Below are 26,467 nucleotides of genomic sequence, written 5' to 3'. Positions count from 1 at the left end.
GGATTTTAAAGTTCTTATCCTCGTTTCTAAACCCTTCCATGGCCTCACTCCTCTCCGTTTCTAAAATCTTCTCCCGGCCTACAACCCTCTGAGAATCTCCTCTACTTCTGAACCTCCGCTTTAATTATTCTGTCATAGGCAACTGAGTTTTCAGCGACATAAGTCCCAATTCCCAAATTATGGGATTTCCTTCCTAATCAGGCGACACAGTGGCTCAGTGGTTAGCACTGCTGCCTCACAGCGCCAGGGATCCAGGTTCCATTCCAGCCTCGGGTGACTGTCTGTGTGGAGTTTGCACATTCTCCCCGTGTCTGCGTGGGTTTCTTCCAGGTGCTCCGGTTTCTTCCCACAGTCCAAAGATGTGCAGGTCAGGTGGATTGGCCATTGGTCTCTCCACGCTTCAGGCTCACTGCCTTATTCCTGATGAAGGGCTTTTGCCCGAAACGTCGATTTCGAAGCTACTTGGATGCTGCCTGAACTGCTGTGCTCTTCCAGCACCACTAAACCAGAATCTGGTTTCCAGCATCTGCAGTCATTGTTTTTACCGATTCTAAATTGCCCATAGTGTTAGGTGCATTAGTCAGAGAGAAATGGGTCTGGGTGGGTTACTCTTTGGAGGGTTGGTGTGGACTGGTTGGGCTGAAGGGCCTGTTTCCATACCATAGGGAATCTAATCTAAATCATAACTTATTTTCTTCCTTTAAGGCAATGACTAAAACCATCTCTTTTGAGCAAGCTTTTAGTGATCGGACTGACTAATCTCATTTTATTGACTTGGTGATGAATTTTGCTTCATAGCAGTTCTGCGAAGCACCCTGACACCTTACTTTTAAACATGCTATATAAATCTAAAACAAAAACTGAAGTTGCTAGAAAGGCTCATTCAATAAAGTTGATCAAGTGGAGCCAATTGGGTTGGTAACTGGAACTGGTAGGAAGCAAGATTGACCTGTGATGGTATTTGCTCGATTAGACGAGAGGTACCAGATCCCAGGATCCTTATGCATATTACTGGTCATTGTTTCACTGTATCTGCTGCTCTTGTCCTTCTAGGCGATAGAGGTTGTGAGTCCGGAAAGTCCTGTTGGAAGAGCCTTTTTGAATCACAGCAATGCATCTTGCAAAAAGTGCACACTGCTGCCATAATTTATCCATGGTGAAGAAAGTGAATTAAGTGGACTGAGTTGTCTTGGATGGTATGAGCTTATTGAGTGTTGTTGGAGATATGGTTATTCTGGCCAAGTGGGAATTATTCCAGAACATTCCTGACTGGTGCCTTGGAGACGTTTGACAAACTTTGGGGAGACAGGAGGTGTGTTACTCGCCGCATTATTCCCAACCTCTGAGCTGCTCTTGTAGCTACATCATGTATGGCATGTCCAGTTCAGCTTCTGGTCAATTTTAACATGCAGGATATTAATAGTAGGGGAATTCAATGATGGTAATGCCAATGATAGCCAATTGGAGATAGCTAAAGTCTGTCTTGCCTGATTTGATCATTGCCTGTATGGTAAAAATTTTATTTGCCACTTATCAGGATGTTCTCCAGGTCTTGCTGCATTTCTTTACATACAACAGAATAACCATTATACATTCAAAGTACATTAGTGGCTGGTAAGTACTGTGGGAAGTCCTGTCATCCTGAAAGGTGCTGTTTTGTAAATGTATTTATTTGAATAATCTTACCTAATAGGGAAATGTTTCTTTAGGTAAAGCTGACATCTCCCTGACTATTTGGTTGGCAAGGTGATAGTGATGGTCTCAGATTTCATTTGGAGCAATCTCAGTTGTCTCCTTACGCTGGAGAGAGTGCAAGTGCAAATTCTCCAGAAAGAAACCGACTATCGGAGCTTGCAAGCACAAAACCCTTTCACCAATTGGTGGTGCCAGAAACAGTATTTCACAGAAGCACTCACAAAGCATCCTTTCGAGCCGAGACTCCCCTGTTTTAAAGTGATGGAAAAAGATTGTCATACCTCCCACAGCTGCCTAGCAACTGCTGGACACTTGCTGCAAATGGGCATTTTTCATGGGTGAATGCTGATTTTGTGTGAAGGCCTGAAAGTAGGGAGGGATAGCATTTTCTATTTCACTAAAATATCCAAAGCCCGGGCTTTTTCCAGGTAATTTCACTGTGTTGTGCATTATGTCTGCAAGGCGATATAGGCTATGGAAAGAGCCCTATATATCCAACTAATATCTGACCAAATCCCCACCCTGTTAAACCAGGAGTGTGAGAGTCCATGAGTCACAGTGGTTCTAAAGATCAGCCACAGTCACAATTTACTTAAAACAAAAATCTAACTGAAAGCAATTCAACTTAGTATGCTTTAAATAAATAGAAAATCATACAGTAACCAATGTTTTATGTAATTATTTTAAAAGGTAGGTCGGGAAGAGGGGAATTTTAAGTTTCAGAAGAAGCAGCATAATAGAAAAGACGGCACTCTCATCCCGAAAAAAAGTTTGAATTGTTGAGATCACAAACACAGTAATATTTTGATCAAGCAAATTAAATCTGCCCTGTCACACTCTCATCAGATTAACTAGGATTCGCTAAAGTATGTACCATATCCAGTGATACCACCTTAAACTGCACTCAATTATTTTCCTTATTAGTAAAGTTCTATCTCCTTAATACACTATTTGTTGAATCAAAATTCTGAGAAAGGAATATTTCTTTCAGAATAAATTTGTCTCTTGGGGATGACTTTGAAATATATTACCTTAATGACCTTGTGTCGCTCTAGGGTTTTTTTGGGAGATGAGAGTTGTGATGGAATGGAGAGGAGGGGAAGGAAAGAGGAGAGGGGTGTCTTCTCTATCCAAAGCATCTTCCAGCCAAAAAGCAAAACAAGCAGCTGAATCCCGCATTTCAGACAAAGCCGCTTTATAATTAGCTATCAAGAAAAGGTTTGTTTAAAAGCCAAGCCCTGGGTCATTTAATCACCACTACCTCTTCTCCTGTTTTACTGTTTTCAGACTTGATAGACAACATGCTATTCACACAGACTTTTCATACAGGATTTTTAAAAAAAACTGTCCTCACATCCCAAAGTAGTCAAATCAAATTAAATGTTAAACACTTCACAACAAAGTCTTAAAATGTCCTAGAGCGAGCTTTGGAGTTGCATACTATTAAATAAAGTCACACTGCACATCCTCACTGTACCAAACTGATAAAATGTTGCTTGAATCACACTCAAAGCAATGCAGTGATCCCCAAAGTTAACATTCTTACCTTTCAACAGTGTGGGACCCTACAGTCCCCAACATGTTGTGATTCCATTCCAAAAGACATGAATAGGGTGTACAGCAATCCCTATATTTTAATTTTATTTTAAATGACTATTTTCTTTATATGTTCAAGCTGTTTTCTAAATTTCTACATTTGTATCACAGACAGTGGCATCAGTGTCCATTTAATTAGAAATTAAAATAGTTTCAATACTATTAAGATTATCTATTTGAGCTTTTTGGTTATGCCCTGAAAGATGAAAATGAGTTCTCTTTGATACCATATTTGTTCATTTGTCCACCAATGTCCAAACAGTGACTCAACCACCGCCAATTAGTAGTGTTAAAGTTCTAAATAGCTGAGAATGGAATCTAATCTGGAACTGTATAATTATCAAGGTCCCATTCTCGCCAAGGTCGATGTATAGGATGAGATAAGATCTCCCATTCAGTTGTCATACAGTCACAGAGTCATGTAGCACAGAAACAGACCCTTCGGTCCAACCAGTCCAAGCCGAACATAGTCCCAAACTAAACTAGTTCCACCTGCCTGCTCCTGTCTCATATCGCTCCAAAACTTTTCTATTCATGTACTCATCTAAGTTTAAATGTTGTAACTGCGCTTGCATTCATCACTTCCTCGGGAAGTCATTCCACATGCGAACCACCCTCTATGTAAAAAAAATTGCCCCTCATGTCTTTTTTAAATCTCTCTCCTCTCACCTTAAAAATATGCCCCCTACTCTTGAAATCCCCCATTCTAGTGAAAAGGCACCTATCATTAAATCCATCTATACCCCTCATGATTTATAAAGTCACCCCTTAACCACTTCCACTCCAGTGAAAAGAAGCCCCAGACTGTCCAGCTTTCTTTATAACTCAAATCTTCCACACCCAGCAACATCCTGCTAACTCTCTTCTGAACCCTCTCCAGCTTAATAATATGCTTCCTATAACAGGGCGACCAGAACTGGACACAGTACTCCAGAAGAGGCCTCACCAATATCCTGTATAACCTCAACATGATTTCCCAACTCCTATACTCAAAGGATTGAGCAATGAAGGCAATATTCCCCACTCATTGCACAATGTCTCTAGGCTCACACATTAAAGGAAAACCAGGGAATAACTGGTACAACAGCAAAACAGGATGTCATCATCCCCGGGCAATCTCAAAGTTTGCCTTTTCTCTTGTCTTCATTTCAAAAGGTTGGGCCACAGACATTCATGAGATTGGTCCATGCTTATGAGCAAAGTACTGCAATTTTTTCCCCTGGAAAAAACTGCAGTACCCCGGAAACTATGGCGTTCTTACCACCCACCATCAAAATGTATCGGAGGGATTTACAAGCTGGCAACCAATCTGTTTGGCCACATTACAAAGGCACCTTCAATGGTCAGCAAGTCCTGTCGTAGGACTTGAACCCAGAGCTTCTAGCCCAAAGGCTGAGGCACTACCAATGCACCACCAGAGCTCAATTCTAAAGTAACAATGGCTTGACATCGAAAATGTCAGATCAGACTTCGGAAACTGAACTCAATTTAAATTATTTGGATTGAAACCATGGTGAATCAAAAAAGTAACAAAGCTGAATTTTTCTTTCATTTACAGCTCGTCAAGAGCATCAGCATCAGCAGAAATTTGACAAACCTCCACTCAATAGATCATTTGTTTGGATTAAAATGGGTTATGCACATTCTTTGAAAAGTGCAGGCTTGGTTGCTGAATTGCCTTTTCCCATTCCACGTTCTTTCAGAAGAACAAAAGCAGACTGCATTCAAACACAAACATACCTTCTGACTGCAAACCTTCAGATATTCCGAGTCTTCCTTCTTCTTTCGGAAGCAACCTCCTGCAATAAAAAAAATAAAGAATTTAAAAGCACATTTGTACGCGCATCTGTCCCTGCACACATTGATATTTATGAAGCCACAAAATGCGTTGCCTAGAAACGAGCAATTCTCTCATTCAAAATATAGAACATGTCTCACTTTCCTTTCGCAGAGAAAGAACACTTTCTCCTTCATTACTATCGGTGTTCCTTCAGCACAACAACATACTGAATCTTTGTGAAGAATGAAGGAGGTTAACTCAGTGCCAATCTGCTCCATTTTCTAACAGAGGCTTCAGAAGCAAAATCCCAGCCACAGATTGTCTGGATCCAAATTCAGAATGAAAAATAATTTAGAACATTGGGGGAGTTCTGAAAAGCTCTTAATTTGCCCTCCACTGACGACTTTCAAAGTGTAAGGATTAATACAACCTCTTAGACTTGTTCAAATTAATAAACTGAAAGAAAGTTTCCTTTTTCTTAACAGCCACATCCACGATACGGCTTCTATTTGTCTAAGGGAAAACTTGTCAAACACATACCAATAATCTGAAACACTGTCCAATGAAAATTTCAATTCCCATTCATGGTCCAAAATTATGGGCAAACTAGCTACATTTTTATTCATTTATGGGTTCAAGGCATCCCTGACTGGACCAATATATATTGCCCACCTCTAGTTGGCCCTGGGCTGCTGCCCTGAAATGTTGCAGTTCAAGAAGCCCATGACCTCTTCGATCTAGAAGGACAGATGTATAGTAGTGCCACCAGCTGCATGTTCTTCTCCAAGCCACTCACCATCCTGCCTTGAAAATATATCACTGTTCCTTCACTGTCACTAAGTCAAGATCCTGGAATTCCCTCCCTAACAGCATTATGGGTCTTCCTATAGCACATGGACTGCAATGTGACTCTGTGTGACTTCTTCAGAATACTGGACTCAAAATATTACTTCTGTTTCTCTCAACACAGATGCTGTCAGACCTTCTGAGTTTCTCCAGCAATTTCTTTTCGTGTACTGAGGAACTTTGCATGTGGTTTGCAGAGGTGGGGGTGAATCTTAATGTGTGCACGTTCTCTCCGTGTCTGCATGGGTTTCCTCCGGGTGCTCCGGTTTCCTCCCACAGTCCAAAGATGTGCAGGTCAGGTGAATTGGCCATGCTAAATTGCCCATAGTGTTTGGTAAGGGGTAAATGTAGGGGTAGGGGTGGGTTGCGCTTCGGCAGGGCGGTGTGGACTTGTTGGGCCGAAGGGCCTGTTTCCACACTGTAAGTAATCTAATCTAAGACATTCCCAGACTGAGGGTCATGGCCCCAAATGGAGTCTTGAGCTGAAACTTTGGGGTTGTGAACTCTGAGGCAGCTATAGACCCCAAGGAACTCAGACAGAGTTATTACATTCATGGTGCTCCCCTCTCACTCCCTCACTCCACGCTGAGGAGTGGTGTCAGCTTTCAAGCTTCGAAGTGGAGTTGCAGAGGGAAAAGATTTGGGAAGGACAGATTCACACCGGCGATCAGGCACTGATGGTCCCGTGACCCCTCCCAGCCCAAAGCGTCTGGGACGGCTGCGCATCAGCAGACCCACATGCGGCTACTCCTGGTTGAGGCCCTTTACTGGGTTTTGATTGGCCACTGAATCGGTTGTGGTTGGGGAGGGAGAAAGCAGAGTTAACATTTCAGGTCCAGTGACCCTTCTTCAGAACTGACTGTAGCTCAGAAAAGGTTGGTATATCTGCTGAAGGAGGGGTGGGTGGAGGAGTAAATGGCAAGTGGCGATGGAGCCCAGAGAAAGAGAATAGACAGACAAAGGAATGGGTAAATGTCAGCCTGGGAGAATCAAGAACTGCTAATGGGGACCATTGGTGACTGTCAATGTGTTGTGTGGTCACAGCCCTGGAGACAAGGCCTGGAGTTTGGGGGTTGGGGTAGAGACAAGAATGAAGGTGCTCAGGCTCTAAAATTATTGAACTCGATCTGGAGTCCTGAAGGCTGCAGGGTCCCCAAGTGGAAAATGAGGTATTGTTCTTCCAGCATGCACTGAGCTTCACTGGAACATTGCAGCAAGCCTGAGACAGGTCTTGGCCAGGGAACGTGGCGGTATGTTAAATTGGCAGGCAGTGGAAAGCTCAGGGTTATTTTTGCGATGGAACATAGGTGTTCCGCAAAATGGTTGTCCATCTGCATTTCATCTCCCAAGTGTAGAGGGGAGCAGTAGATTAGATTGAGTGAAGTGCAGAAGAATTGCTGCTTCACCTGGAAGGTGTGTCTGGGGTCTCGGATAGTCAGGAGGGATGAAGCAAAGGGAGGGGTGTTACACCAACTGCGATTGCAGTGGAAGGGGCTGTGGGGGCACTCGGAGAAGGAGTGGACCAGGATGTCCTGGAGGGAGAGGTCCCTGCAGAGGGTTGACAATAAGGGGCGGGGTATGTATATCTAGTGGTGGCATTCTGCTAGAGGTGGTGGAAAGGTAGCTAATGACCCTTAGCAGCTATTGATTCCCCAAAGTCACCCTTCATCCCCCATCTGTCCAACGGTTCTCTCTCTCTCTAGGCATCACCTCCATCTTTTGTTTACTCCACCCCCTCCCCTTCAGCAGATACCTCAACTTTTCCAAGTGACAATCAGTTCTGGAGAAGGGTCGCTGGACCCGAAATGTTAACTCTGCTTTCTCTCCACTGATGCTGCCAGACCTGCTGAGCTTTCCCAGCTATTTCCATTTTTTGTTTCTGATTTCCAGCCTCTGCAGTCCTTTGGTTTCACGCCTGCAGGAGCAGTCAGTCATGATACACGGACAGAGCTTCAGAAACCCTCGCTCACAGAGCTGGAATTGAACTCCTGCAGCTGCCAGACAGCTGCAAGCACAGCTCGGGATGAGGGACTTTGACTGAGTAAGTTCCAAGTACGCTGCCAAATCAGCCCTCCCATCACAATTCCCCATTTGGCAACAAATTCGATTCTGACACCTGCTGAGTTGTAGCTTTCCTTCACAACCAGCGGAACTCTCAGAAATTATGCTGCAACTCCTTACTCGCCCCGTCAATGTAGTTTAAATCATTTTGCACCTCTCCTGTCTTTGACAAAATGGATCGATATCTCTTGTGGGAAGACTACACTGCAAAAAAATCATGATCTCCTCCGGAAAAGAATGGTTGGGGGTTCCTGAAGACTTGCCCTAACCTCCAGTGGAGAGAGGGAAAGTGAGACTGGGTTTTCTCTGCACGGAGTAGGAGCAGGAATAGGTCGGATGGCCCCTTGGGTCTGATTCATCACTCAACAAAATCATGGCTCACCATGTGTCTCAACTACACTTTCCCCCTCACTCTGCATTCCCCTCGATTCCCTGAGCGACCAGCTTTCAGCTTTCAGTTGTTAACAGTGTGGCCAAGTGGAGGCTGTACCTTACCTTGTGCTGGGATTGCAGTTACCTAGATACAAGGAACTGTGGATCCATCTTGCTTTCATGAGGCTGAGGAAAAGCATTGGCTGGCTTCATGAAGCAAAACTCTCTTGGGTTTTTTTTTCTCTAATCGACCTGCTCAGCAATGTTACCTCTAGAGCAGGTGGGACTTGAACCCAGGCCTCCTGGCTCAGAGGTAGGGACGCTACCACTGCACCACAACAGTCCTTAAAGAGGTGCTTGTATTGAAAAATAAGCAGTTTAGTACCTGGCAGCAACTAGTTACATGCTACATTGATTCAACAGACATTGTTGGACAGACTATGAGGAAGACCTGAATGTTGGGATTCTCTGTTTCCAGATCCTCCACAGTTCTGTCCACAAGTCCATGTGATATTAACTCAGCAGGTAGCCCTTAAGGTTAATACTACCCAGTATTAACCCTTTCAGACTTTTGCACCCCAATGCAACATCAATACAGTCAACAAGGGAAATCCCCAACATCTTAGGGAGAGGGAATTCCAAAGATTCATAACCTTTTGAGTGTAGAAGCTTTCCTCATCTTTCGAAATAATTGATCCACATTCTGACACTTTGCCCCCCCCCCCCCCCGCCACCTTATTCTAGATTCCCCAGCCAAGAGAATCAAACTTCTCAACATCTCCTCTGTCAAGCCCTTTCACAATTTTGCATATTTCAGTTACAGAGTGTAATAATAGTGCTGAGGAACATGTAGCGACCAAACAAAACAATCACTATACCACTAACAGCTTGAAAGTTAGTAAATCTGCCAATAAGATAATTTCCAGCTTTTAATACTGACAGACCACCCTGTCAGTGGCAGGACATTACTGCAGATCCCAATTCTGTTCCAATCCCACATCCTTATGGAGTGGTGAGAGTGAGCATTGGGCCATTACTGTGTGAATTAAAAAGAACTGCGTGGCATTGACCACTTGACAAGTCTGCAATAAGAAGGCATTTGGAGGGCAGTTAAGAATTAACCACAGTGCTGTCAGTGTGGAGTTACATGTAGGCCAGACCAGGTAAGGATGGCAGATTTCCTTCCCTGAAGTGAACCAGGTGGATTTGGGGTCGCCACTGTCAAAAACTTTGACAGATCTCTGACTTAGAAAGTGTGGTGCTGGAAAAGCACACCAGGTTAGGCAGCATCCGAGGAACAGAAGAATCAACGTTTCGGGCATAAGCTCAACATCCCTGATGAAGGTCTTATGCCTGAAACATCGACTCTCCTGCTCTTTAGATGCTGCCTGACCTGCTGTGCTTTTCCAGTGCCACATCTGTCAAATCTGACCCTCCAGCATCTGCAGTGCTCACTTTCTCCATGGATTTCTGACTGAGTAATAATAACCACATCCGACATCCACAGGGAGACTTCCAACTTAAAAAGCACCCCACCATCTTGCAGGTTTTATCCCCCCCACTCGTTTAGGGATCATGACAATCCTCACGCCTCATAATCGGGGTCAAAGTGGGAAAAAGAAGTCAATGTTACATTCTTAAACCAACCATCCTTCAATTGAAGAGGCATGCATGCTACCACTGAGCTGACAATGACATATGGGGGCTTCATAGCCACAACAATGCTGTTCAAAGGGTAGCAACATTGAGACACTCAACCATTAAGAAGAGTGTGGATTGACAATTGAAAGTAGCATCAATTGACATTGTTATTGTACATCATGCTGGGACATGTAACATAATTCATTATGATCGCTCCATGTTGAGTGTTTAAATTATGCTAGCAATTCTTAGAATTTGTTAGGGCAGGTCAAATTGAACTCATTTCAAACAGAAAATTCAATTCAGGATGAAAATTCATAAGTCACATTCTGAATGGAAAATAAAAAAGCAAAACTGTTGTGAATTGACTGGGGTTCAGGAATCTAAGACCTGACTCAGTGTTGCAGCCAGCTCTGATACAACTCACCTGGGAAATGGTCGACCAGTGAATATTAAGCATGGAGCTCAATCATCTTGTAATTAAAGGTCTGCCAAATTGAAGACTTAATTGCTGGTAAATGCTAACAATTGCTGACTTCCTGCAGTGCAGGCCACTTAATTAACCATTAGGTTATTCTGGGTTGAAAGCATTCAATAAAAGAATCTGTGTAGTCACTCAGCCCAAATTACAGGTTTGTAACAGCATTCTGTCAAGTGGAAGCTGAGATTCTGCTCAAGGCCACCCAGTTCTTTATAGTTCCTGCAGTAATGGGCCATTGCTAGCTCTCTTCACTCAATGCATTGGTTAAGTCACTTTTGGAATACTGCATGCAATTCTGGTCTCCTTCCTTTTGGAAGGATGTTGTGAAACTTGAACGGATTCAGAAAATATTTACAAGCATGTTGTCAGGGTTGGAGGGTTTGAGCTATCGGGAGAGGCTGAAAAGGCTGGGACTGTTTTCCCTGGAGAGGGTGAGTTCATAGAGATTTATTAAATGATGAGGGGCATGGTTAGGATAAATAGACAAGGTCTTTTTCCTGGGGTGGGGGAGTCCAGAACTAGAGGGCATAGGTTTAAGGTGAGAGGGGAAAGATTTAAAAGGGACCTAAGGTGCAACTTTTTCACGCAGAGGACAGTGCGTGTATGGAATGAGCTGCCACAGCAAGTGGTGGAGGCTGGTACAATTACAACAGTTAAAAGGCATCTGGATGGGCATATGAATAGGAAGGGTTTAGAAGGATATGGGCCAGGTTCTGGCAAATGGGACTAGATTAATTTCAGATATCTGGTCAGCATGAACAAGATGGACTGAAGGGTCCATTTCCATGCTGTACATTTCTATGACTGTAATAGGGGAGAAGTGAAAATGGGTGGTCTCCACCTCTGTCTCAGCTGCTACTTTAGTGGTTATGGTGGTGTGTGAGATCCCTTTCCCTTGTTACCTGGTGAGCAACTCTTTCATAACTGTCGGTAAGATGGATGGGCCCTGATTTTCTTTTAACCCCTACTCCTGTACTTTGCAACTTAAAAGAAAATTCTTGCCTTTATATATAGCGCATGTCTTACAACAAAGCATTTCACAGCTAATGAAGCATTTTGAACTGGAGGTACTGTTTCCATTTAGAAAGCACAAGAGCTAATTTGCACACAGCAAGGTCTCAGTGTGAATCTGTCTCTGTGGTATTGTGGGCTAAACATTGGCCATCAGCAACACCTTTGCTCTTCTTTGAAACTGAGCTCTTACATTCAGTGGAGAGGTTTCTGTTCATAAACACCCTTCCGAAAGGTAGCACCACTAGCAATGCAGCACTCCCTCAGTACTGCACTGGAATACCAACCTTGATTTTAATGCTAGGGTCTTGAACTTCAACTTAACTGGGAAGGCCAAAAGCAAGTGTGCTACCAACTGAAACACGGCTGGTGCTGTGTCTGAAGAATAGTCACTGGACCCGAAACATTAAGAGTGCTTTCTCTCTGCAGCAGCTACCAAACCTGTCGAGCATCCCCAACGTTTTACGCTTTTGTTTCAGAATACTGGATTAGTGGTGCTGGAAGAGCACAGCAGTTCAGGCAGCATCCAACGAGCAGCGAAATCGACGTTTTGGGCAAAAGCCCTTCATCAGCTTTTATTTCTGATGAAGGGCTTTTGCCCGAAACGTCAATTTTGCTGCTCGTTGGATGCTGCCTGAACTGCTGTGCTCTTCCAGCACCACTAGTCCAGTATTTGGTTTTCAGCATCTGCAGTCATTGTTTTTACCTTTTGTTTCAGAAGTCCAGCATCTGCAGTTATAGAGCCATGGAGTCATACAGCTTGGAAACAGACCCAGCTCATCCATGCCAACCAAATTTCCCAAATTTTGGGCGGCATTGTGGCATAGTGGTCAGCACTGCTGCCTCATGGCACCAGAGATCCGGGTTCAATTCCGGCCTCAGGCAACTGTTTGTATGAAGTTTGCACATTCTCCCCATGTCTGCGTGGGTTTCCTCCGGGTGCTCCGGTTTCCTCCCACAGTCCAAAGATGTGCAGGTTAGGTGAATTGGCCATGCTAAATTGCCCGTGGTTAGGTGAGGGGGTAAATGTAGAGGAATGGGTTTGGGTGGGTTGCTCTTTGGAGGGTCGGTGTGAACATGTTAGTCCAAAGAGCCTGTTTCCACACTGTAAGTAATCTAATCTAAACTCAACTAGTCCCACTTGCCTGCCTTCAGCTCCAAAATCTCCAAAACCTTCATATTCATGTTCCTGTCCAAATGTCTTTTAAATGTTTTAACTCTACCTGTATTCACCACTTTTCTGGCAATTCATTCCACACATGAACCACCCTCTGTGCGAAAAAGTTGTCCCTCAACTCCTATGCTCCAGTGAAAGAAGTCTCAACCTATCATTATCACTCAAACCCTTCAGTCCCAGCAATATCTTGGTGAATCATTTCTGAATCCACTCAAATTTAATAATATCCTTCCTACAACAGGGCAAAGAGATCAATATACAGAACTCCCGAAGAGGTCTCACCAACGTCCTGTATAACCTCAATATGACTTCCCAGCTCCTATTGTCTATGGTCGGAGCAATGAAGATAAGCATGCTAAATGCCTTCTTCACCAGCCCACCTACCTATGATGCAACTTTCAAAGAACTATGTATCTGAATCCCGAGGTCTCTCTGTTCGACAATGCTACCCAGGGCCCTGCCATTAACTGTATAAGTCCTGCCCTTGTTTGTTTTACCAAATGCAATAGTTCACATATATCCAAAACAATCTGCTATTCCTCAGCCCATTGACACAATTCTTTGTTTTTTGTTCACAGATGGCACACATTTGTTGGAAAAATAATCCTGCTACACTCGTATACTCCTTTTACCAGTAAAGTAAAAACAGTACTCATTGTCGTTCAAATAGTAAGTGTTTGGAATGATGAAACAGAATTATTATGCTTCATTTATGCTTTCCCACAGCCAATCAGAAAGGACAAGAAAGGTAACCTTGTAATCAAATGCACTGCCCCTTACCAGTCCATGACCATATTACAGAAACACCATACTGGTTTATAACACCAATGTTAACGTGGGCAGCTCGAGGAAAGGGTGCCAGTGACTTAAAATATAAAACTCATTAAACATGCTGACTGTAAGCAAATCAAAGCAAAGCACTGTGGATGCTGGGAGATCTGAAGTAAAAGTAAACGTGTTGGAGAAACTCAGTAGGCCTGTCAGCATCAAACACAAGCTTTCAGAGCCCCGCTCTTTCCTCGGGTCTCACTAGCGCCTGAAGAAGGAGCAAGGTTCCGAAAGCTTTTGTTGTCAAATAAACCTGTTGGACTATAATCTGGTGTTATGTGATTTTTGACCTTGTCCAACCCAGTCCAACAGTGGCACCTCCACATCTGTGGAAAGAGAAACAGAGTTAACAGTTTGAGTCCGATATGACTGTTCTTCGTAACTCTTTTTTTGCCTTCATTGACGTACCAAAAGGAAATTTGAGACAAGCCCTGAGTAAGACTGGATGTGGGAATGATCCATTGACCCTACGAAAGGACAGACACAACGAGGGCGAGGTACTCATAGGAACAGATTTTATTTGAAGGAGACTGAACAAGTTAAAGGAGAATTTGATCAAGTGGCAGAGGGTAGTATTCCAACGAATGGTGCTGATGAAGGGTCAGATTAGACTCAAAACATTAATTCTGTTCTTAACAATACAGATTTTTCCAAACCTTCCAAGTTTCTTTTGCACTTTCCGGTTTTTATTGTTGACTATAAGAACTTTCTAGGATGAGATCTCCAAGATGTTAATGCCACGCCACAAACATTGCACAAACGTCTGCACATCAAATGCTGAGAGATGGACAGTTGTGACAAGGGCTGACGCATTATGTATCACAGTCAGTATGTCAGTGTACTTTCAAGAGATGCCTTCAAGAGGGAACTTGATGGCCTAGTGGTAATATCAGTGGGATGTTAATCCAGAGACCCAGGTAGTGCTTTGGGATCTGGATTCAATCCCACCATGGCAGGTGGTGGAATTTAAATCCAATAAATTTCTGGAATAAAATGTCTAATGATGACCACGGGTTGGTTGTCAGTAAATCCTGTTCGCTCATGGTCTTGAGGGACAGAAACTACGATCCTTACTTGGTCTAGACTACATGTGACTCCAGACCCAAAGCAATATGATTGAATCTTAACTCCCTTCTGGGCTATTAAGGGATGAACAATGAGTACTGGCCTAGCCAGCAACACCCACATCCCATGAATGAATAAAGAAAGTCTATAAGATATTGTCATGGTATTGTTGCATGTGACCTGATGATATAAAGTTCACAAATTGCACCATATCTTTAATCTCTGGAAGCATGACATGCTTCTCTGTCAGTAACTGAATAGCTTAATATTAGCTCAGACACTTCTATGCCCAAGGAATGTAATTATTGTACACGATAGTAATTGTAGAAAATGTCTGTTGGATTCTTCATTACAGCACTATCTACATCTGCTTCCTTAAGTTATGGAAGTTAATATAAGCACTACATTAATGGTTGGAGGCAGATTCATAGCAAGTATCATACCAACTAAGCAAAAGAAGATGCAATTGAACAAAAACATTAATGTGACTTCGGACCTGAACAATTATCATTTCAACTGTGGTCTAACTTAATAAGGTGTCCTAAGGTGTGTTGCAGATAGGTTAGCAGCTAATGATTACCTCTGAGGAGAAAGTGAGGACTGCATATGCTGGAGATCAGAGTTGAGAGTGTATTGCTAGGAAAGCACAGCAGGTCAGGCAGCATCCAAGGAGCAGGAGAATTGCCGTTTCAGGCATAAGCCCTTCATCAGGAATGAGCCTCAACCCTGATGAAGGGCTTATGTCTGAAACAGCAATTCTCCTGCTCCTTGGATGCTGCCTGACCTGCTGTGCTTTCTCAGCAACACGCTCTTGACAATGATTACTTCTGAGTCAGATAATGAGATATTAGAGTGGATGACCGAAAGAATTAGGTTTTACACAAAATCTTGAAGGAGGGGAAAAGAGGATTAGAGAGGAAATTCCACAATTCAGTGTCTATGCATCTGAAAGCATAGCCACCAATGATATGGCAGCGAAAATCTGGGAGTGTACAAGAAGCCATCATTGGAGGAGCACAGAGTTTTGGGAGAGCTGTAATTTTTGAAGCGGTTACAGTGGGAGAGGTCATGGAGGGATTTGAGCAAACTCTACATTGTCCATGCATTCATTTCACAGCCGAATGTTCAATAGTTCAGTGACCTGCACCAGGAGCAAGAAGCACAAATCAATGGAAAGAAGAATAATAATGATCCAGTTTACAAACTCCTACAGACAGACTCAGTAAGTTTGATCAATGTTAAACAGTGAATAAATCAATAAGACGGATATCACTTGGACTGCTTGCTCTTTCCCCCACCAGAGGTACCAGGAGCAGAAGCCTGTTCTAGCCCCGCTTTACCCTCCACTGGCTTGTTTCTCAAGGTGTGTCGAGACTAAGGTGAACAGCTGGTAAATTCTTCAAAATATAACAACAGTCCAGAACAATAGAAAGTAGGTGAGATTCTGGATTAGAATATTCTTCTTGGGATATTGCCAACTGTAGAGGTGATCCCCAAAGGATTGTGAATCATCACCATTGGAACTCGCCTGTTTTCTCTTGCACTACTGTTGCATTCAGTCAGGTGTCAACTGCACAATGGATATACTTACTCTGCCTCTCCTAATAACTGTGACTTTACTTAAACCACATAACAAAATGCCTCAAGGCTTCTTTTGTGTTTAAATGCAAAATATCTACTTTGTGCAGGCATCCAGAACTAGAGGGCATAGGTTTAGGGTGAGAGGGGAGAGATATAAAGGAAACCTAAGGAACAATTTTTTCACGCAGAGGGTGGTACGTGCATGGAATGAGCTGCCAGAGGAAGTCGTGGAGGCTAGTACAATTACAACATTTAAAAGGCATCTGGATGGGTATATGAATAGGAGGGGTATGGGCCAAGTGCTGGCAAACGGGACTGGATTAGAGTCATAGTCATAGAGATGTACAGCATGGAAACAGACCCTTCGGTCCAACCTGTCCATGCCAACCAGATATCCCAGCCTAATCTAGTCCCACCTGCCAGCACCCAGCCCATATTCCTCCAAACCCTTCCTATTCATATACCCATCCAGATGCCTTTTAAATGTTGCAATTGTACCAGCCTCCACCACTTCCTCTGGCAGCTCATTTCATACACATACCACCCTCTGTGTGAAAAGGTTGCCCCTTACATCTCTTTTATATGTTTCCCTTCTCACCCTTAACCTATGGCCTCTAGTTCTGGACTTCCCAAACCCAGGGAAATGACTTTGTCAATTTATCATATCCATGCCCCTCTTAATTTTGTAAACCACTATAAGGTCACCCCTCAGCCTCCAATGCTGCAAGGAAAAAAGCCCCAGCCTGTTCAGCCTCTCCCTATAGCTCAAATCCTCCAACACTGGCAACATCCTCGTAAATCTTTTCTGAACCCTTTCAAGTTTCACAAGATCTTTGCGATAGGAAGGAGACCAGAATTGCACACAATATTAATTTAGGATATCTGGTTAGCATGGACAAGTTGAACCAAAGGGTCTGTTTCCATGTCGTGGAGGCTGGTACAATTGCAACATTTAAAAGGCATCTGGATGGGTATATGAATAGGAAGGGTTTGGAGGGATATGGGCTGGGTGCTGGCAGGTGGGACTAGATTAGGCTGGAATATCTGGTTGGCATGGACAGGTTGGATCGAAGGGTCTGTTTCCGTGCTGTACATCTCTCCTTGACTCTGTAACAGATAAACAGATCCCAATGCTAAACAGCTCAGGAACAATCAGAAGGGGTACAGACCAAGCTGCCTTACTCTGCAGATCAATGGCCCTCTGTCTTTTCTAATTTCATTTTTTGAATATATTAAAACTCACATTCCTATCAGGGGATATGGACATGGTCTGACATGTAAAAACACAGGCAGTGGGACAACAGGAACATCTACCAGGTGCACACTGATGTGAGTGCTTCTGATTAACAGTCATTTACAGGTAGAACCACTTTCAAACCCTGACACCACATCTGTAAATCAATGCAGCAGGACATTCCAGTCTGAAACCTGCCTAACAATGTTTGGTCACCATATTGCCAAATGGGTTCACGTGCACAATCTTTCATTATGACTGAACAGGGAGATTTTCAGAAGGAATCTTGTCCTGATTTGAAAATATGTTTGTTGAAGAGGATAATACATAAACACTTCATGTCAAAGCCTATTCACCAGGTTATTTGCCATTAGGTGATGTTACTGCCCTAAAGGTTACACTTGGCGGCTGGACTCCATTCCAACAGGCGTTCTCCTGCTGACCAGGCCACAACACTTCTCCCAACTAACATTACTGAAGATTGATCATCAGAGGAGCTTGCTATTATGGGACCTTACTATGTTTCAATTGGTTGTCTTATTTTCCTCCATTAAAATGATGGCATGGACTTTTATAATAATTCATTACTTGCAATGCATGTGGGAATTCCTGAGAATGTGAAAAGCCTGAAATAAATTTTTAATCAGTAAGGGATCAAGGAATATGGGGAGAAGTGGTGTTAAGGACGATCAGATCAACCGTGATCTCAATGAATGGCAGAGTAGGCTCGATGGGCTGAATGGCCTACTTCAGATCCGATGTGTTGAACACAAGCACCTCTTAACTTTCTTATATACTCTGCTGAAGCTGCATGAACCCTCGTTAATATAAAACTTAACTAAACTTGCTGGGTCTGCTTGACAGTGCTACAGACCTTGCCCTGCCATTCCGCACTGAAGAGAACCACATACATTTCTGGTAAAGATCCTCACACACACACATTGTAAGGACACTCTATTGAATGCAGCAACATGTATAAAAAGTAGAACAGGCAAAAGTAAGGACTGCAGATGCTGGAGATTAGAGTCAAGATTAGAATGGTGCTGCAAAAGCACAGTAGGTCAGGCAGTACCCGAGGAGCAGGAAAATCGACATTTCGGGCAGGAGCCCTTCAACTAGAAACCTGACTTCCTGATGAAGGGCTTTTGCCCGAAACATCGATTTTCCTGCTCCTTGGATGCTGCCTGACCTACTGTGCTTTTCCAGCACTACTCTAATCTTGACTAAAAACTGGAACTGTCTACTCAACACCACCCCCCTCCCCCCTTCCTTCTCCTGGTTTCCTAATCTTGCAAACATCATTCCCCAGCACCTCGGTGCCTGCCAGAAACCCAGAATGAACACAACATACAAAATGCCGTGTAACAACAGCCATATACATTGCCGGAGACCGGCAGAACATGAGCAATCTGGGTACACGAACACCTACTAGCAGTAGCACGGTATGACCAACTCTCCCTTATCTCAACACATGCAGGCAAAGAGGACCCCCCACTTTGACTCGGGCAACGTAACCATCTGAGGACAAGCTAACCAGATACATGCACAGGAACTCCTACAGGCCAGGGTTTCAGCCTGGAATACCATCAACAAGCATGTAGAAATAGACCCCAAGTACAAACCATTGCAGAGAAAAACCGGAAATGACAGCACCCACCTTAACAGACCAGATCATAGAAATACCAAGCAGAGTAGAACAACAGTGCTTCATCAAAGTAGCACTGATGATGTCACGTTGCAATGGTGACAAAATGTTGGCATGACAACCCATCAGCCTGGCGAGCAAACCAATAACCACAAAAACTCAGAAGTTGACAGACACCCTACCCATGCTGCACCTCAGTTCTCCACTTCATAGTGACCTGCTGAACTCACCTACTGCCTGCCTTCCACCTGGGTGCCCCATTTGGTGTGGCCTTCCTGAGCAAGACCTACCAGCAGAGATTCCTTTGGATTAAGGAAATAAGAACAGCAGAAAGTCATTAACCAGCTCTTTGTGTCAGATCCCATCTGTGAAATGGCAGGCTTTGAACCACATATAAACAGGCAGGGTGGTCCTCACTAAACAGGTTCTGGTCAAGCCAAACCCATACATGGCAACTTCCATGGTTGAGGTCTCAGTATAAATCCCTTCTGTTCTTGTAGAGAGATGCACGCAACACTGAACACTAACCACTACAGCCTGAAAGTTGTCTCAATATCCCAGAGGCAACAGACTGCTCAAGACATTGGGTTCTTCGAGTAATTGTTCAGGAATGAAAATGACAAATGTGATCCAGATTACAAACTTTAACAAACAGGTTGAGTTAGTCTCATCAGCAATAAGTAGGAAATTTAGCATCAAATTACATTTGGACAATCTGCTGTCCACTCACTTCTCAACATGTGGTACAAAACACATACTGTCTCCCTGCTTTCCCAAGGTGCAAGCAAACTAAAATGCAAAATCAAACCCACACACAGCAAAATAGAGTTCAGATCTGAATTCCAGACAGATTGTCAGTTGGAATATTCTTCTTGGGCTAGCATGGCATTGCTTGGAGCAACACTGACAAGTTAAAAGTCACATGCTCATGAAGTGATGCAGCCACGAGCTATCAAATTAATTGAAAATACTTACAGTCTATTTCTACAACTTGGCTCACTGAGGGATGCGTGGGTGTCATGCCTAAACTGGGCAATTATATTCCCGCATCAAGCAAACATTAAAATATTGTACACTCTAAGACAGTCCAATTTTAGAATTAACACCCCAATTGTATTCTAACGATGTGGATTGCCATAACCGAAAACAAGGCCAGGCCTCATGGTAGTGTTGCTGGAATATTTATCCAGAGACCAGGTAATGTTTTGGGGACCAGGTTTGGGTCCTGCCATGGCAGGTGGTGGAATTAAGAGTCTGTTGATAATTAGATTAGATTAGATTACTTACAGTGTGGAAACAGGCCCTTCGGCCCAACAAGTCCACACCGACCCGCCAAAGCGCAACCCACCCATTACCTTACATTTACCTCTTTTACCTAACGCTACGGGCAATTTAGCGTGGCCAATCCACCTGACCTACACATCTTTGGACTGTGGGAGGAAACCGGAGCACCTGGAGGAAACCCATGCAGACACAGGGAGAATGTGCAAACTCCACACAGTCAGTCTAACGCAATACATTCTAACTTATTGCAGCCATTCCTCATGAGTGTTTTTTTTTTCCGGAAACCTTCAGTAAAGCGCATCTCACAGGCTTGCAATTACTGAGCTATTAGTCAAGGTTACAATTCTTGAATCAACTAATCCCAACAGCAAATTGTACCACAAGAGAATCTCCTAGATTATAGTCTGGCATTGGAACAACAGTTATGTAACTGGCTTTGCTCAATACCGACTACCAATAAAGTAGGTTAATGCCAGAATTACAGAAGCAAAGAATAAATGAAATACAAGCTCCCCCTTGAAACGTAAGATTTGAATATCACCAAAATTATTCTCATTTTAATAAAGACCTTGTGACATTTCTCAGCAGATTTAAGAGCACAAAATCTTTTATAGAAAAGTCTGGGTGTAATAAAAAGATTTCACAGGCTTGCTCATGCAGCTTCCACCTGTAATGTTAGTTTGTCTTTTCCCTTTTACGATCTGACTGCTGTATTTTTCTGGCATTTCCCATTTCAAAGACAACTTTTGCTCGCAATAGAGGGTCTGAATTGAAACCATTCACATTAAAGTGTCTGTTGGAAAGGCCCTTGTTTATGGTGCCTCTTTATGAAGTGTGAGAGTTGAGGATGATCGTTTTGCTTTCGGTCGAATTGAGTTTCAAAATTGCAAAGCCAGCAACAGAAAATAAATGGTCTGAAATGGTCCCAATAAATGTCCCCTTCCTTGTTAACAAGATGCCAAATTCGACGAACATTTCAGCTAGAGCACACTGAAATTGAAAAAGTAACAATAACTAATTAGTGATAAACAGCAGCCAACTAATCACAGAATCCCGACAGCGTGGAAGCAGGCCATTTAGCCTATCACACCCACACCAACCCTCCAAAGTGCACCTTGACCCACCACCTCCTCTCTGCCTATTACCCTAGCTTGGACATCCCTGGACAGGGTGAACAATTTAGCATGGCCAATCCATCTCACCTGCACATCTTTGGATTGTGGGAGCAAACTGGAGTACCTGGAGGAAACCCACGCAGACACAGGTTAGAACGTGCAAACTCAACACAGACAGTTGGCTGAGGGTGGAATTGAATCCATGTCCCTGGCAATGTTTGGCAACAGTGCTAACCACTGTGCCGCCAATTGGTAATTGCCAAGTCTACTGTCTTTTGCATTCCTTTGATTTTCCTGACAAGCTATGACTTTACAGATTAGCAGCACATCCTGTGCTCCTGCAAACTCATTAATCCCACACAAACCATAAAAGTCTGGTGTTCCCCAACCAGAGAAAGCTCAGTTATCCTAGGATTATATATGTGGCCAAAGACTACAATTGTCAAGGCATCAGATAGCGAGGTAAAAATCATAGAAAACAGCTTTTAAAATAAAATAAAACCATATGTAATAACAGAAATATTTGGACTAATTTATTTTGCTTTTAAATAAGGCTGTTTGAATATGCATCAGCATTCAAATCTTTACTTGTGTTTAAAATAACGAACATCTCTAGTGAAGCTAAAAATTCAATACACTTTAAATACTTCAGCATTCCTATTGGTTCAGATGAAATTTTAGCATTCTTTCTGGTCTTCTAACCTAAATTTGTATCAGTCTTTTTGTTTTCAGTTTTGTTCAACAATTACACCCAGCAAGACAGATACAAAAATCAACAACTTGCCAACTGTCAGAGCCTCTTGACACTGAAAGTAAATCAGAAATAAAATGAGCAACTCTTGCAAAAATCTTCCTGCCAACAGAGTGTTGATAGAGGAGGCGTGTGGAACCATTCACAAACTGCTCCACCGCCAACATCACTATTTACTCTCACAGTAAATATAAATACTCTGACAGGGTTTGAGCTCTTTGGCAAGGTGAAAATGCCAAAGGGTGTCACAGCATGATATTTTCAATTAACCATCACAATTCTTAAACTAGGTTCAACAATAAGATCATCGCATCACTTCTAAGACATCATCTCTCCTGCTTTCAACTATTCAGAAACCAGTCTGATGGTCATTGACATTCTTAAGTTTTGACAACATCCAGAGGAGCTCAGAGACAAGTAGAAATTGAATCACAAACTCTTGATATGTACTACACAGCATTAACAACCCAGCTTTGTAAAGACCCATGTCCATTTTAAAGTCACTACATTCCAAGCTGAATAATTGAGCCAATCTTTAAAGCATTTTATCAGGCAACAGTACTGGAGATCATTAATGGTCCATAGCATTTGTCTGACCTGAATCCCGTGACTGGGGCCCACCCCTATCCTTAAGTCCACAAGTACAGTATACCAGCCTAGGCCCATCATAGCAGATGCCACACTGAAGCAGGAGGGTGAATGTCTCCCTGAGTGGGTCTGCTCTCCAATTTGTCAGTTATTTGTCACAGCTCTGGTTCAGCCCCCATAAGGGGCTACGTAAATGCAGAGTAGTAATTCTGGGTTGTGCCAAGACCACAAATATCAGCATGGGCTGACATTCTGATTCGCTGACTCCCCGTTCCTTGCATTGGCGGTATTAGTGTTAGTGGCAGGAGGGGTGAAGATCGGTGCTATGGGCATCTAGTTTTCTGATGTGATGGAAGGCCTGGCAATACCCCTGACAGCTCCATGCCTGACTGGGCACAGGGGCAGTGAGAGACCTGCCTTGAACAGAGTGGGGAGAGGCAGCTTTATGTGAAAGCTTTTCAATAGTCTGTTTTTCTTCCAATGGGGTATGGCCTCAGATTGTCCGTCCAGATTTCAGAATTAGTCCCCATTCTAATTAAGTAGGCATTTTAAAAATCCATTCATGGGTTGAAGGCATCTCTGGCTAAATCAGCATTTATTGCCCATAGGGCAGTTTAGAATTCAACCACATGGCATATATAGGCCAGACCAGGTAAGGATGATAATTTCCTTCCTTAAAGGACATCAATGTGAGCCAGATGAGATTTTCCTGACAATCAACAATGGATTCACGGTCATCATTAACCTCTTGATTCCAGATTTTGAATGAATTCAAATTCCACCATCTGCCATGGCAGGATTCGAACTCAGGTGCCCAGACATTAACTGGTTTTCTAGATGAACAGTCTCGTGATATTACCACTAGGCCATCGTCTGCCCTAATCTGAGTCAAAATAGCAAAAGCGTGCCATCTTCACCACACTGCCAGGGGCACCTGGAGCAGACCTGGCTCCTATTTCATGCCCCAAAGCAAAGGTTCAACCAGAGGCCAAGTTATTGTGGGATTCCCCAAAACTCTCAATCGTGGTACAAGAGAACGGATGCTCTCCTGCAAAGATACAGCTTGCAGCATAGACCATGTACATAGGGGTGAGGTCTTTTTGTGACCTGAGGTGCTTTGCCAGGAAGATTTCAACCAATCAGAGGAGAATCACTTGCTGAAGTAAAGTGGGTCACAGCTGGAGGATGTGGAGAATGCCAACAAGTCTGCTCATTGTTTATTCAGTCAGCCAGATGTTGCTCTTCTGTGCTGTCTAAACTCTGTTCTGAACCTCCAGTACAGTTACACAATTTTCCTTTCTCAATAATCTTTCAGACTTCCTTAAATTCTCTTGTACTGTTTGTGACCTCATTCGTTCTTTTATTAATATTTCTATATCATCCTCATATAGGCCTTCACTCTGTTTCATTTCTTTGGCTGTCCCTCCCCTTAGTTACTACTCATGGAAATTCCTTCTCAAAAAATTAACTTAATCTTGCATGGATTCATGCACTGTTTTGTGCTTCTCTTTCATGATTCAACCTCCCTAATGTCCCTAACTATCCCTTCCCTTAATTATCACTCCTGTTAATTATTTCCTCCCGAAGCAGCCCAAATAGTGAGCATGACCAGGGTGACTTTCTTTCAATCTCTGCTGGACTTATTCATGGTTAAAAATCACACGACACCAGGTTATAGTCCAACAGGTTTAATTGGAAACACACTAGCTTTTGGAGCGACGCTCCTTCATCAGGCGATGCTTCCAATCAGTGTGCTTCCAATTAAACCTGTTGGACTATAACCTGGTGTCGTATGATTTTTAACTTTGTACACCCCAGTCCTATACTGGCATCTCCAAATCAGGACTTATTCATGTATTCTTCTGGTAGGAAGAGACCAGCAAAAGATGTTCACACCATAATACTTAACACAAGCTGTTAAATCTTTGCTCATGGGATGTGGATGTCACTAGCTTGTCCAGCATAATAGCCAACCACATTACTGTGGGTCTGAAGCCACATGTAGGCCAGACCAGGTAAGGACGGCAGATTTCCTTCCCTAACGGACATTAGTGAAACCAGTAGGTTTTAACAACAATTAACAGTAGTGGCATAGTTGCCATTAGGCCAATTCTGTATTTGAGATTTTGTTGAATTCTAATTTAACCCCCTGCTATTGTGGAATTCAATCACATATCCCCAAAATGCTGGAATAAAGGCAAAATACTGCAGATGCTGGAAATCTGAAACAGACACGGAGAATGTTGGAGAAACTCAACAGAGAAACTCCACCATCTGTGGAAAGAGAAACAGAGGTAATGTTTTGAACCTAATGTAACTCTTCTGCAGTCCTCAGTTATGAAGAAAAGTCATACCATACTCAAAACATTGACATTGTTTCTCTTTCCACAGCTGTTGCCAGACCTGCTGATCTTCTCCAGCGTTCACTGTGTTTGTTCCCCAGAACATTGACCTGGCGTTCTGGATTGCTAGTCCAGTGACATTACCACAAAGTTACCACCTCCCCATATCGGCCGCTTTCTGGTGATCGGACATCATCTGCAGTATCTTGAGAAAAACATTGGGATGGACTGAACGGAACTCTCTTCGTACACAAAAGCAGAATCAGCCTGGCTATGTTTCTAATATGCCCATGCAATGAAATGTTGGGGAGAGCAAAGTCTTTACCTTTGTTCTCGCCAGAAACAATTGTACTCTTGCATCTTCCTTCCCAGCCGCTACCTCAAACTGAACAAGTCTGTTTTCAACTTCCACCATTGACCACAAGCTGAGCTTCCAACCCCATTTCCTTTCCACTGCTTCTGTAGCACCACCCACCATTGCCATTAGCATTACCCTCAAACCATTGACTGCTGTCACCTCCAAGCCAACATTCCTCCCTCTATTCAATTCATTGTAACCCTCAATTTATCCAATAATCTGCAGCCTATATCTGAACTCACACTGAGTTTCACATGCTCGTCCTGAATTTCTGACTGAGATATACTGGCCATTAGTCCCTTAGTATCTCTAAATTAAAATTCGCACCATTATGTGTAAATTCATCCATTGCCTCTTCTTTTCCTCATCTTGATAACTTCCTCCTTTTTCTACTACACACACAATGAACTTTCTCTTCCTGTCTTTTGTTCATTCCCCACTTTCAACTCACCACTAGTTCGAATGCTTTGAGAGGCCCAGGTCTCAGGCTCTAGAATCCTTTCCATAAATCCCCTTCTTAAAGCCTCCAAATGATCCTCTAAGACTATCCTCAAAGCACACATTCCGAATAAAGGAATTAGTCAATCCTATTGATGCCTCGGAAAACATTTCTATGCTATGTCTTGCAACCGTTTCCACGTTAAATCTAATACATTATAATGCACAATTTGTTGCTGTAATAAATAATGATTGAAAATTTGTACTTTTAAGGCTTTTATGGGATGTGGGCATCACTAGCAAAGCCAGCATTTGTCACATCGTGAGTTGCCTTTGAACTGTTGGCTCTCTAAGCTGGTTCAGAGGGCAGTTAAGAGCCAACCATATTGCTGCGGGTCTGGAATCACATGTAGGCCCAACTAGGTAAAGATGGCTGATTTCTTTCCTTAAAGTGATCCAGATGGGCTTTTCCTACAATTGACAATGGTTACACAATCATCATTAGAGTAGCCATTAAAGAGTAAGATGAGTTTATACATTTTTGAGCAGTACCAATAAAATAAGCAATTTATATATTG

At 43.1% G+C, this 26,467-nt stretch overlaps 1 protein-coding gene across 4 annotated transcripts in view; it reads right to left on the bottom strand.

Moving 5' to 3' along the window:
- Nucleotides 1-26,467, bottom strand: part of LOC140465746 (thyroid hormone receptor alpha-like) — a 360,010-nt gene that overhangs the window by 249,624 nt on the left and 83,919 nt on the right. For all 4 annotated transcript variants that reach the window (XM_072561447.1, XM_072561443.1, XM_072561446.1 and 1 more), the window contains one exon: nucleotides 5,032-5,090. The gene's annotated coding sequence lies outside the window, so the exon portion shown is untranslated. The remainder of the gene's footprint in view (nucleotides 1-5,031; nucleotides 5,091-26,467) is intronic.

Source organism: Chiloscyllium punctatum, chromosome 42 (genome assembly GCF_047496795.1).
Source record: "Chiloscyllium punctatum isolate Juve2018m chromosome 42, sChiPun1.3, whole genome shotgun sequence".
Classification (NCBI taxonomy): Eukaryota; Metazoa; Chordata; class Chondrichthyes; order Orectolobiformes; family Hemiscylliidae; genus Chiloscyllium; species Chiloscyllium punctatum.
The sequence above is the reverse complement of the archived record's forward strand: the minus strand, read 5'-3'. Positions and strand labels throughout refer to the sequence as shown.